We start from the raw sequence: 12959 nt of genomic DNA on the forward strand, positions 1-12959 counted from the left end.
GAGAGACAGAGAGAGAGAAGGGGGTGGCATGGGGGATGGGAGGGGAAGAGCAGATTTAAGGAGAGAATAGAGAGCCATTCTGTAATCATGTCTGTGGGTGTGTTTATGCAAGAAGCCTGGGGGGTGTATGTGACATTATCCTGCCTAGAACAAGCCAGATATTGCCCCCCCAAATCATCATGCATTGCTTTCAGTTTGGCACAAGTATGCATGGATACAGTAGTTAGGAAATTGTGCTCCGAATGATCCATAGCTTATCAGCACAGTGTGTCACTGTGTTCGGTTATTTTATGATGTCTGGATTAACCTGATAGGAGACCCAAGGGATAACATTTCCTCTCAGGTCTCTATTGAAGTCCCACTACCCGCCACCTGGCCTCTGTGTGTGTACCATGCTACCTTTGCGTTCAGTTAAGTAAACAGATATGCCAGTGCCAATATCAGTAATTTCTTGCAAAAATAGAAGTAGCACAGTTAGTTTGCACAATTTGACAAATCACACTTTTATTTAGAAACATAAATTGTCGGGATTTTAACACAGGACTCCTATACATCATACAGTGTTGCATATAAGGCCTTATTTCTTACACTGTTTTTGTGTTTTTGTTTGCTGTTTGATCTGTTGTTATACTGGATCTCTCCGGATTTTTAATTAGATCACCTTGTTCCACCATGTCATTTTGGACCAGACTGATTTATTAGCCCCACCAACTGTGGAAGAACCAGCTCCGTACATTTGCTTAAAGGATTAATTTGATTTAAATTGAAATTTGAAGCTGGATATAGATGGAAACCAGTATGTACTTCATGAAAATGCAAGATCTGTCTTAGATGACTTTGTACATCAACAAACCTATGTAACATTCGCCGAGCGGCAGCCGTTTCTGCCACTTACATTGACAGGATAATGGTAATGTTGTGCAAATGACTGAAGTAATGTCAGTAATACACCAATGTCTAACGTTTGCTAACATTATAGCTGACATAATCACCAGGGCTGGTTATATCAGACTAAAGAAATAACTCCAGGGTCAAGGATATCTGTAATTGCTTACGAATTAAGATGAAGACTGTTATTTCTTTTTTCTTATATTCACTTTATAGTCATTAATGCCAATATTCAACCCAACTAATCCAAATGACATACAGTTAACCTAGGTGGGAGGAGCTGCAAGACACTGCCCACCACTTTTGCTGTTTGATAATCCAGCCTTGACAAAATGATAGTACTCAATTGCAATAAATTGACCTGTAAAATTTTAACTCAAATTCTGCCAGTGAATCTTGCTGTGAACAGGAGGTCGGCTGGATCTACTCTGCATGTGCACACACAAACACACACAAAAACGAGGAGTGGATAAAAGCAGAGCTCACCTTGACATGATCAATCCAACCATCTCATTCTCCGCTTATATAAATATTTTAACACCACACACTCTCCAAGTGCCTTAATCTCCACTTCTGTGAGTTTGAATAATGAATGCAATAAAAACTCACACTGCTACTCTTAGCGGTCTGATCTTAATAGGAGAAGCGAGTACGGTAGTTGTAAGGCTTGACTGGATAATTAGAGAGGACGATAAGTGAAGAACTTGGAGAGAGAGATGCAGAGAGTCAGAGGAAGGAAAAACAAGTGGTGAAACAGTGCAGATTCAGATGCTGACAAGAAGAGAGCACTGTGGCACACAGACACACAGAAAGCACATGGATCACATCACTGAGGGTAACAAGTTGGAAAACATCCATTCACGTCCATGGTTGGATTCCTAATATGTCCTGTAGTCAGGATGCAGAGTGACAGGGGCAGAGTGAAAGGACAGGAGACAGAGGGAGCTACAAAGACAGAAAAATGATCCTCCAGGGGACAGATGTGTCCCTTGCTCTAATGGAATTTAATGGACGTTTTGTCCCAGACAGAGGGCCAGTTTGTTTTTTCCTCCTTGGCTGACCCCAGGCGGAGGACAGGTGTAATTCTTTTAATTATCTTTATAGAGTTGGCTGTCACATATGCATATAGCTCGGCTGATTAACTGCTGTGTAAGTGGGAAGTTTAATGAATCCGCTCTAAATGCTGCAGCCGCTTGTGGTTTCTGGCGTATTAGGAGGAGGACACACAGTGAGGGGTGACTTTCAGGTTTCAGCTACAGTGAGCTGTGTGATGGTTGTTGGTGACATTTGCAGAGTTTGTCTGAGGACACACACAAACACACATAGACGCACACACACTCTCTCTCCTCCTCCCTCTGCCTCTTGACTCCATGCACAGCTTCTGTTCAACTTGCGGGCTAATGATGACTATGCCTACACTGTGTAGCTGTGTATATGCATGCACATCTCTGTAATTAAGTTTTCCAACCACATCCTCATTGAGCATCTTTCCTTCCCCATTCCTCCCCCCCTCCACTCTCTCTCTTATAGCACCCATGGCCAATCTGGGTCTGTGACTAAAGCGCCATCTCCCAGGCTGCACACTCCAGGCTGCATTTACTCACTGGGTCTGCAGGCACTAAGAGCCACCTCTGGATCTTTAAAAAAAAAAAATCGCATTGGACTCGTCTCCGCGCGCGGTGCCGGACGTCTCTATGCAGGAATCGGCTAATTATACAGAGGTCCAACATCCGTGCGTCAAAGAGCCTATATAGCCTTATAGTAGCCTGTTTTTTTTTGTTTTGTTTTTTGCAGCTGCAGACACTTTGTCAGCTCCATACAGAGCCACTGACCAGCTTTGCATTTTCCGCCAAACATGGCATGCAACGAAGAGGAGCATGCGGGAGAGGGAGGAGATAGATAAGTAGACTGATAGAGAGAATAGGAAAAAAAGGAAGCGTGCAAATAAGTAAAAGAACAGCGTAGATTGACCGCGGATCCCAGAGCAGCCCTGCAAACATTCACCTGACCTCGACCTCCTCTGGACGGTGGGAAAAAACCGCTTGTTGAAATGGAGATGTCGAGATTTTCTATCATCCCGTCTCCTCCTCCTCTTCCTCCTCCTCCTTCCCCTTCAACACACATGCTGCCGAGGCTGACGATGATGATGTTGATGATGATGGTGGTAGTGGTGGTGATGATGATGATGATGTTTGCGTAGGAGTGTTTTATTTTGCGGACAGCGTTTGGTTAACCAGTCTCTACTGTTCAAACAACTCCAGACAAGCGGTGGATGGACCGGTGCGTGTGCGCGGCTGGACGCCTGCTCCTTCAAACACAATCTTCCAGAGATATTATTGCCATTATTCTAAGTGAGCGGCTCGTTTTGGACTCATTTGGAGTATTTTCTTCCTCTTTCTGCGAGTCCGGAATTTGACAGAAACATGTTTTGCATTCGGTTGAGAAGAGTGTGTCGGGAAAAAGTAGCCCAGAAGCAAAAATAGATCTGTTTCCGTGGACATCTTTGCAAAGGGGCGCATCTGCCGTTTTCTTTTTTTCCTTCTTTCTTTTCAATTAACAACTAAAGAGGATCAGGCTCTGGGGAGTTTATTCTGACCCCCCCCCTCCCTCTCTACTTCCACATACCCTGCCGTTTGCTGATTACTTTACCGACACTGGGGACTTTTTTTTTTCTTTGTCGTTGCTCTCATTTACTGAGGTCGACACCAACCGAAACCAGCAGAGGTCGGGACCTGAGCTCCGAGGAGCCACCACTACCTTAGATGTGACCCGGCGAATTCCTCTTATCTCTGAAGGTAAAGATCCCACACTCTTTAAAAACAAAATGTAGGTTTGTGTACTACTACTGCATGCATTTGTCATTATATTGTGTTTTTATAATATACAGGCTACAGGCTATTGGCTTAAATAGCAGCAAAAGAGATGCGTCTGCTTGTCAAGTCATGCTGTGGCTAACAGTAGACTGAGAAGTTGGTTATTGGCTGCTTGTTAGGCTGACAGGCATAGATAGATAGATAGATAGATAGATAGATAGATAGATAGATAGATAGATAGATAGATAGATAGATAGATAGATAGATAGATAGATAGATAGATAGTTTCTCAGTTCAGCACCATGGACAGAGCCACACATGGTTGTTTTCCTTCCCCCTATTTTGCCCAGAACATGTATAATTGATCATAGTCCATTTTCCCAACATTCATACATGTAACAGAGTGTGTTTCCAAAAGCCTTAAGACATGTTCGGCATACAGAGATGGATAGGCAGGTTGAATAATAGAAACAGGCAAGAAAGAGAGATGAAAAAGAGATTGGCAAAGGTGAGTGAGAGGTTCAGTGCTTTTGTATGACAGACAGTATGGCTGGCTGACTGGCTGGCTTGCCACATGCTGGCAAAACAGTATGGCTTGTGAGCCACAGCTACTGTCACCAACTGTTAGCCATGGTCGCATCCAAACTGTTCGCTCCAGATATTTTTAGGCAGGATGGAAATGCATCTCGAACAGCATTAAGGCTGTGGAACATTAAAAATATTCCCCAAAGGCGGTTAAAATGGCAAAAATTATTTTAGGCAAGGAACACAAAGGATGCAACCCACCGCCCTAACTTGGTGTTTTGGAAACACTGTTATGGATGAATGAAGTAACAGCTAACCACCTGAAAATTTAGCCCACAAGTGTAACCAGGAAGATTGAATTGTTACAGAAGTGAGTGGGAATATAATAGTCATAAACCTCCCGTCTATCTAGCAGAGGTGTTATGGTATTATAGTGGAGGAGTCAACCTTTTTTTTTTGGCAAAATTGCACACACTGGCAAATAACTAGTTTATTCAAAGCAACACAGCATCTCCACCTGTTAGCATATCAGAACTCCTTTGTGCTTTTTGACAGTCTACATTTCAGACTCTGTTGTATTATTGTGTGCTTAAACTATCCATGGTGGAATAATGGTCATTTAGCTCCACTGTGTTTATCACCAGAAGTACTGGAAGTAATTTGGCATTGTGATTATCACATGTAAATGCCCTTCTCTCTTCACCTCTGCCTTTGCACAGAAAAGTTTGAAAGAAAATCTCATCGCATCCCCAAATCATTGTCACTATGGGCTTCAGATTTAAAAAGGAAGCACATTAAATGATTAGGGACAAATATTAAGGGCCTGAGGGGTCACTGACAGTGTTGTCATCATGTCTCAACCCAACTAATATATGCTGGATATTTTGAAGCTCTTCACCATCAAAACATCAAGTTATTGATTTTCTCCTTGAAGGGTGGTGTTCATCCCTCCAGCAGAGTGACAGAGAGGTCCATCACTTTTCTAAGAAGCTTAAAGGAGATTTTTTCTTAACATGCCAGAGGGAAAGAGGAACTGATGGTACTTAGATTGATACCTAGGAGGCTTCTGCTCTCCATGCTGTTCATTGAGGTACAGTGAAATCAATTAAGATGTCAATGCCGTTATCATATCAAATATCATATCATATCACAATCCCTAGTCTAAGGCGAGTATAAAGAATGACAAAAGAGACTAAATTCATGTTGTGGTCTGAAAGGAAAATAAAAATAGACACACATACAGAGCTTTTAGAGGGCCGACAACAATGAAAGACAAGGAGGGGCTTGTGTTCCCATGGTGACTTCCTCACTGACCCTTGTAACAACCTTGGCCCCCTGGGAGATCAGTCATACTCCTGCATGCACACACTTGCACACAAAAACACACACTCAAGTCCCCCCTCGCAGCGTGACTATGAGTGACTGTGTGTTAGTTGTCTGCTGCTGCCGCTGCTCCACCAGCCTCTCAAGTCATTACAGTAGGAGAGAGAAGAGGAGGAGGAGGAGGGGGAGAGAGGGAGTTGAAGGACAAGCAGATGAGTAGGATGGAAAAGCAAATCTCAAAGACAGATGGGTGCTGAAGAAAGGTGTGGAGAGAGGAGTGCATATAAAACAGGGAGAGAGGGATGGAGAAGAAGAGGCAGAGGAGGAGGGAAGGTTTAAACACTGGTAGAATAGTCAAGAGTGACCACAGATAGCCAATTCTTCTTTTTTCAGGCCATTGAAAGTGTACTCACCTATCAGCTTAATTACCTTTTAAAATGCACTACTAGGAGGGGAAATTGAAATAAATCCACTATGGTTGAGATAAAGAGGAGAGAGGAGAGGTGAAATGGATGGATTGAGACTGGGGGAAGGGAATATGGCTGCTCAGTGATCATGTTAAACAGTCACCACCCGTTCCTCCCTTCCTCCACCCGGCTCTCCTCCCCTCCCCCTCGGCACCACGCTCTCCTCTCTCCTCGCATCTACACCCTGACGTGCTCACACATCACGCTCGTGATGACCAGCACCCACGCTCATGCACACACACACACACACACACACAGACACACAAGTGCGCGCAAGGCGTTGGGTCAGCTGGCCTCATCCCAATGAGTGATTGTAAAAAGCTGAAGCTCATTCCAAGGAGTAGAAGGGAGGCGGGGGAGGAGAACAGGAAGAGGCTGAGGAGAAACAGCAGCAGAAGAAAAGCTGCTGTTCCTCTGTGTGTGTCCTTCCTGAATGAATTGTCATGCATGTATGATATGAATAGTACCAATAATTGTATCAGTTATATGGGGAACAGGAGCCTTGATTTTCTGTGTAATTGAAGTAGAATTATGTTGCTGTTTTTACTCACAGTAAAAGTCACGTTTTCATTGGTTTTGGCCATCATCCCTACAGTTATTAACAGTTTTACTCAAAAACTCAATTGTTGTGATCAAGTCTCTTCACAATTATGTTGCATTCATGTCATATCATGTAAACGGTAATTACTAGCATCCACATCCAGCTTCCGACTATCTATTGTAGATTGTAGGTGGTAATTGTAATTGGCGGAATGTTTAGCAGTCACATCAAAACAAAATGCAGTTTCACACTAATCCAACTAATTCAGCTAATTTCATAGGACCTGCATATCTGCATTCACTTGGCAACAAGCTGCTAGAAATAGACTGCGCAACAAAAGTAGCTAATTTAGGTCTAACTACAAGGTTAACGCAGGGTTTAACCACCTTGGAATAATGCATGAATACACCCAAGTTTGGATTTAATGGTGTTTTTCTTCATGTTCTCATTCGGCTGACTTTGCCTGAACGCAGCATAGGCCAAGCTACAGTAATAAAAATAGGAAACAAACCTCCCATAAATGAGTGAAATAAAACACGTGAATAAAAGGTGGAAGTGGCGAAAACACCTTAAATCACCCATAGTGGTGAGCTTACATTGTAATACAGAGCTAATTGATCCTAGAAGTGGCACCACAAAAAAATGACAGGTGATTACATTTTGTGGACAATCATTTTAATGATGATAATGAACCCTTGTTAACTTTTTTTTTTTACCTTATAACCCAATCACTACTTTTACCCTCTGTCCCACTATTCTTACTAAGTAGGAATAACAACTGAGGCCACAAAAGTCAATTTAATGTTGTGAAAATGTAGGATTTCCCATTTAAGCTTTGCATAGCTAACGTGTCGGTCTACATGGCCTGCAGCATGCTGCATATATCACACACTAAATATAAAGGCAGATGGCACACTGCTGAGACTAAATGTACAAATTACGTCTGTGAGTGTAGCCTATTTCGAAGATGCTCAGGGGCTTTCACATTACAAACTTTATGGTCCAGAGCCTTTTTTCAAAGCTCAGTATAGGATCTACACGTTTAGCTGCATAATGTTAAATCTGAGCCTGAAAAGCTGCAAACGTCAACACACTCCTTTTGGAAAGTGATGAAGCAAAAAGAATTTAAGAACACAATAGCTCAGCAAGGTCGTGGCGTACTCTGCAAACAAAAGTAAGCATGCACGTGATATTCTCATTCATAAATTCCACTTGTTGCGATGTGTCTAATCTTATTATGCATCTCTGCAATTCTGCCCGACTGCACTGAGCCTCAATTTTTATCAGCTTAGAGATTAGCATACGGTGAGTGAGCTGGGGAAAAAAAAGTTTGTTCAAGTACAATCAGACCAGAACTTATAAGCATAAACCACCCACTCAAACAACAGAAAAGGCAATGGTAAAATGTCAGTCTGTAATAGCCCCGTCACTATGGTAACTGAGGACCTGTTTGTACTTTTACACACACTGCCTCTTGAGCACTGACCATTAGCGTTAACAACCAGGCAACCATCAGCCTTGAGCTTTTAACACATTACCTTCAATTATCTCCACATTTCATCAAAGACATGTATACATCCAGCCTCTCAAAGCTGCCCTCTGCTGCCTTCTCTTCGTCTTTGTTGGTCACTTATTTCTACATTTTTCCTTTCCTTTTTTAGTGCCTTTTCCCGCCCTCTGTTTTTTTCCTCCTCTGCTGACTACCACCATTCTCCTTCATGCTATTTCTTTCCATCCCAGTCATCTCTGCTGCCTTACCTACCTTCTTTCTTGTTTCCCAAACTTTAATCATATGTCTACTGCAGCTCCTGCGTTGACCTTTGACCTTTCGAGGCAAATACAAACAGATAACTGTCAAGCACAATACTGAAAATATCCTGCATCTGACATCTCAGTGTTTCTCTCGCTCTATGATTATCTCTTCCTGTCACTCACTGCTCACAAAATTTGTCCTGCAAGGATTTTTTGCTGTAATTGTGCCACATATACAGGGGATGTGCAGCACAGTATGCATGATACACATTTGTATGTGTGTGTCCTTTTAAGAAAAAGACAAATTATGTGATTAAGGCTGAGCAAAACTGAGTCTAGGTAGGTGTGTGCCGTTTTTCCCTGCCAAGACACGAGCTCATGAACACAACAGTGAGGATGATTTTTCAAAACTGTCTCGGCAAGTCCAAATGCACAATTTAGGTGTGACAAACACTAAAGCACTGAGCTGTTCACTGTGCATGATTTCACATCTCAACAAGTTTACTGATTGGCAATACTAACTGCTGCACAGAGAGCTGGTAAAAATTAAAAAAGAACCAAGTACTTATTTTTAACGTAGTAATATGAAAAAACATGTTTTAAAACAACATGTTATGGCTTTTTTTTTTTTTTTTTTGGTTAATGCCCCGGTTTCTGGTCGCTCTTCAACTTCAAATGACATCTGACATGTATGTTTAGGTAAAAATCAACTCCATTTTCTGAGCCCTGTAAGCAGCATTTGCTCAAAAAGAACCAGCTCATACTGTACATCGTGTCCTCCAAGCACACTAGTAAACAGAAATGTTTATTATAATTGTTATGAGCTCCTTGGTAGAGTGAAAATCTGCAGTCATACAGAGAGAAGAGGGTGATGTGATTTTCATATAGGCACACATTTTCTCTTTTGGAAGACTTTCAAAGTGTTTTACTTAATTGTACAATAAGTGGCAGAAACATAAGAAAGTACAGAATATGAGAGAAAGGTTCATACCACACCAGACACAGCATGAAGTGGGTGTAGCTGGTTTGGAAAGTTATAGAAAATGTCGGATGCAGCCCTTTCCAATCCCGTGTTGGAAAGGGATTTTGGATGCTGTTCGACCATCTGACAAGCACTTCTGTTGAAGCACAAGAGCCTTTAGTGATGCTTTAACATCACGCCTAACCAGTGGCGTGTTCAGGGAGTGGCCTTGGGTGGCCAGGGCCACCCCTGAAATCTGATTGGCCACCCCAGGTGCCACCTCAAAATATGATGATGCTATATGCCCAGTGAGAGGCATTTTATACGTTGTTTTATACTGGCTTTTGTCAAGTTTTTTTTTCAAGAATAAAATAGGCTATTGGTTGCAAACACACAACCACCAACACACAACGTGTTGAAAGTAGACAATCATCACAATATGAATTAACACGTCACTACTATAAATGTGGCATTTACAGACTAAAGAACAACTTTGTCATGTTTATTAGTGTAGCATGTAACGACAGCACGTAAGAGCTCTCCAAAGCCCTTCTGGCGGAAAAAATAAACAATATTCACATTTTGTTGGCACAAATTGAAGTCAAAGAAACAACAAAGAGCAAGCAAACATCTGCCCCATTTCTGCACTCTTTTTCTTTTTGCGCAGAGGTTCATCGATTGTTTTTTTGTTTGTTTTTTTGCTGTTGTAAAACACACACAGTGCTACAGCTGAGCTAGATCTTCCAATGTTGCAGCCAAACACCATTAGAGAGTCTCTTCTGACAGCTGCTCTGTGGAGCTGCAGTTGAACCGGCTGGGGACCGCAGTGTCGTCCTTTTTTTTTTTTTTAGCAGGGCCATTGTTACAGGTGATGCACATCTATGTCCGTGTATGTTTGTCTTCCTTCACGGGGACTGTGCTGTGTAACTGGCACATACTGTAAGACCTCCTATGTAACTTTGTGTGAACCCCCCCCCCCAAAAAAAAACGATAGTATTAATCAGTCAAAGTTATTGTTATCAGATAACGGTTAGTCTGTGAATGTGTTTGTCCTCGGAGGCCACCATCACTTTGCAGGGTAACCAATCATTTGAATCTGAGTATTTGAATGGGGAGCACAAGGGGAAAGTGTGAAGTGCACTTTACACTGAGTGAGCTTTATGCCCTCCATCTGGTATCATTGACATAGTGCTGACACTGGGCGTTAGGGCAGGTTCTTGGATAGAGACAGAGTAAGTTGAGAGAGGCTATCCTCAGATTTGGTTCCATCCAATATCGAGGGAAAAGTACAGAAAAACCTTCCTAGAATGCAAAGTATTCATCGTAGTTAATGGTATTTTGTGTATGCATATTGTATCAGCGGGTATCATCTCCCACAGTGCGAATTGCTGTATGCTTCAACTGTGTGATGATTTCATCAGTGTGTGTAACTTCCAACTCCCTTGAGATTCTTCTGCTGCTGAGTAACTTCTTGTAAATAGCATGTTTGCTTGAGAAACTCCGCTTTGAATATGCAGAGTGACACGCAGCAGGATCTATCCATCTCCATGTCAGAGGCGCTGTCTTTGCTTGTGAGTGGCACGACTGCTGCTGCTGCTGCTGCTGCTGCTGCTGCTGCTGCTGTTGTTGAAAGTGATGTTTAAAACAGAGGCCCTGCCTACGCTCCCTAAGGCGGTGTGCATCAGCTGAGCAGACACACATGGAGCGAGAGTGGTGGAAAGCAAGAGGGGCAGACAAAGACAGCGACGGAAATGGAAGGAGAGGCTAAACAGACAAGAGACGGGCTGCATGGAAAGAGACAGCGATAGAGCAGGTGGAGCTGAGAACAAATAGAAGGGGAGAGATGACCAAAGAAAGTGAGCGATGGGATTGGCAATGTGCCATGGGCAGGGCTGAAGAAAAGATGAAGGAGAGCAGCAGAGCAGCACAGGTGCTCTTGCAGGAAGACACACACACACACACACACACACACATATAGACATAAGCAACTGCAAGGGAATTCAACCTATACTGTAAATACTTGATTCTAATTAAATGTTATGATGCTAACAAACAGAAAACTGCTGCCAAGGGACTTCTCTTCTCTTCTCTTCTCTTCTCTTCTCTTCTCTTCTCTTCTCTTCTCTTCTCTTCTCTTCTCTTCTCTTCTCTTCTCTTCTCTTCTCTTCTCTCCTCTTCTCTCGGCTCAGGGTGGAGTTCAGCTTCTACAAGCTGACGGACCAAATAGAGGGTTTTGTGAAGACCTGGGCTGTAAATGGGGTTTTGTGTTCGGTCCAGGAGGACTCACTAGTCCTGAGTTTCTGAGTCTTTTTTCTGTTGTCGTCATTTGCTCAGTTGATTATGTCCTGTTTTTCTCTGTCGCAATTGTGTGATTGAATTTGATAGAGTTTTGTGACATAGTAGGGACTGATAATTAAAGTTTGGTTTTAAAAATCAAATCTCTTCTCTTCTCTTCTCTTCTCTTCTCTTCTCTTCTCTTCTCTTCTCTTCTCTTCTCTTCTCTTCTCTTCTCTTCTCTTCTCTTCTCTTCTCTTCTCTTCTCTCCTCTTCTCTCCTCTTCTCTCGGCTCAGGGTGGAGTTCAGCTTCTACAAGCTGACGGACCAAATAGAGGGTTTTGTGAAGACCTGGGCTGTAAATGGGGTTTTGTGTTCGGTCCAGGAGGACTCACTAGTCCTGAGTTTCTGAGTCTTTTTTCTGTTGTTGTCATTTGCTCAGTTGATTATGTCCTGTTTTTCTCTGTCGCAATTGTGTGATTGAATTTGATAGAGTTTTGTGACATAGTAGGGACTGATAATTAAAGTTTGGTTTTAAAAATCAAATCTCTTCTCTTCTCTTCTCTTCTCTTCTCTTCTCTTCTCTTCTCTTCTCTTCTCTTCTCTTCTCTTCTCTTCTCTTCTCTTCTCTTCTCCTGCTTACAAACCATATGCTTTGTCAGATGTGTGCATCAACTGTAGCAGCTGGGGTTAAGTAGCAGTGAGCACTGTGATAACCAAGTTATGATACCATAATATGACCTGACCTTCACTACACCACCTCTTGTTTCACTACATTTACTGTGGCTTCTGGCCATATGTGTGTGTGTGTGTGTCTCTGTGTGCCTTTGCAAACTCTAAGTACTTATCTCTCAGGTTCTGTTTGCTGCGTTTTAATGCACAGATTTAGATTAAATATCAGATGAAATATCCATTATCCAGTGTGAGGATGTTATGAACGATCAGGTTACATGTCCTTGACTTAACAAGTGCCCAGGACTCTACGTTCACACAGTCTGCATCCTCCTCTCTTCTCTCACACATACACACACAGGCGACAAAGATGGATGCACTTTTCTCTTGATTTTCAAAGAACAGAGAACCATGAAAATGAATTCAGTATAGTTGAACTTTTGCCACATCCGTCAAGAGTCTTAGGAGTGTCTCTACACCATCAGTTCGACTTCAAAGTGCAGCATTGCCACAAAAATTATATTTTCATACATAAATACTGGTTCTATGGACCTGCGTTTTTGTCTGACAAGTTGACAGCCGATCGCACACCGGGGGTGACCACGCATGGCAGCTGTTCTCAGCAGGAGGTTTGCACACACAGCAGCAAACAAGATAGGATATGAAAGCTAACATTACCTGTGAACTGTGAATGGCCCTCCTGCGGGTAGCTGCTTTTCCGAGTTGACTGACTCCAAACTCTG

At 42.6% G+C, this 12959-nt stretch overlaps 1 protein-coding gene across 1 annotated transcript in view; it reads left to right on the plus strand.

Moving 5' to 3' along the window:
• Positions 1-2508: 2508 nt before the first annotated feature.
• Positions 2509-12959, plus strand: part of LOC146977471 (protein FAM163B-like) — a 28347-nt gene continuing 17896 nt past the window's right edge. The window contains exons 1-2 of the mRNA XM_085793736.1: positions 2509-3055; positions 3089-3683. The gene's annotated coding sequence lies outside the window, so the exon portion shown is untranslated. The remainder of the gene's footprint in view (positions 3056-3088; positions 3684-12959) is intronic.

The sequence above is a fragment of the Trachurus japonicus genome, chromosome 12 (genome assembly GCF_045865225.1).
Source record: "Trachurus japonicus isolate A0001 chromosome 12, Traja_1.0".
NCBI lineage: Eukaryota > Metazoa > Chordata > Actinopteri > Carangiformes > Carangidae > Trachurus > Trachurus japonicus.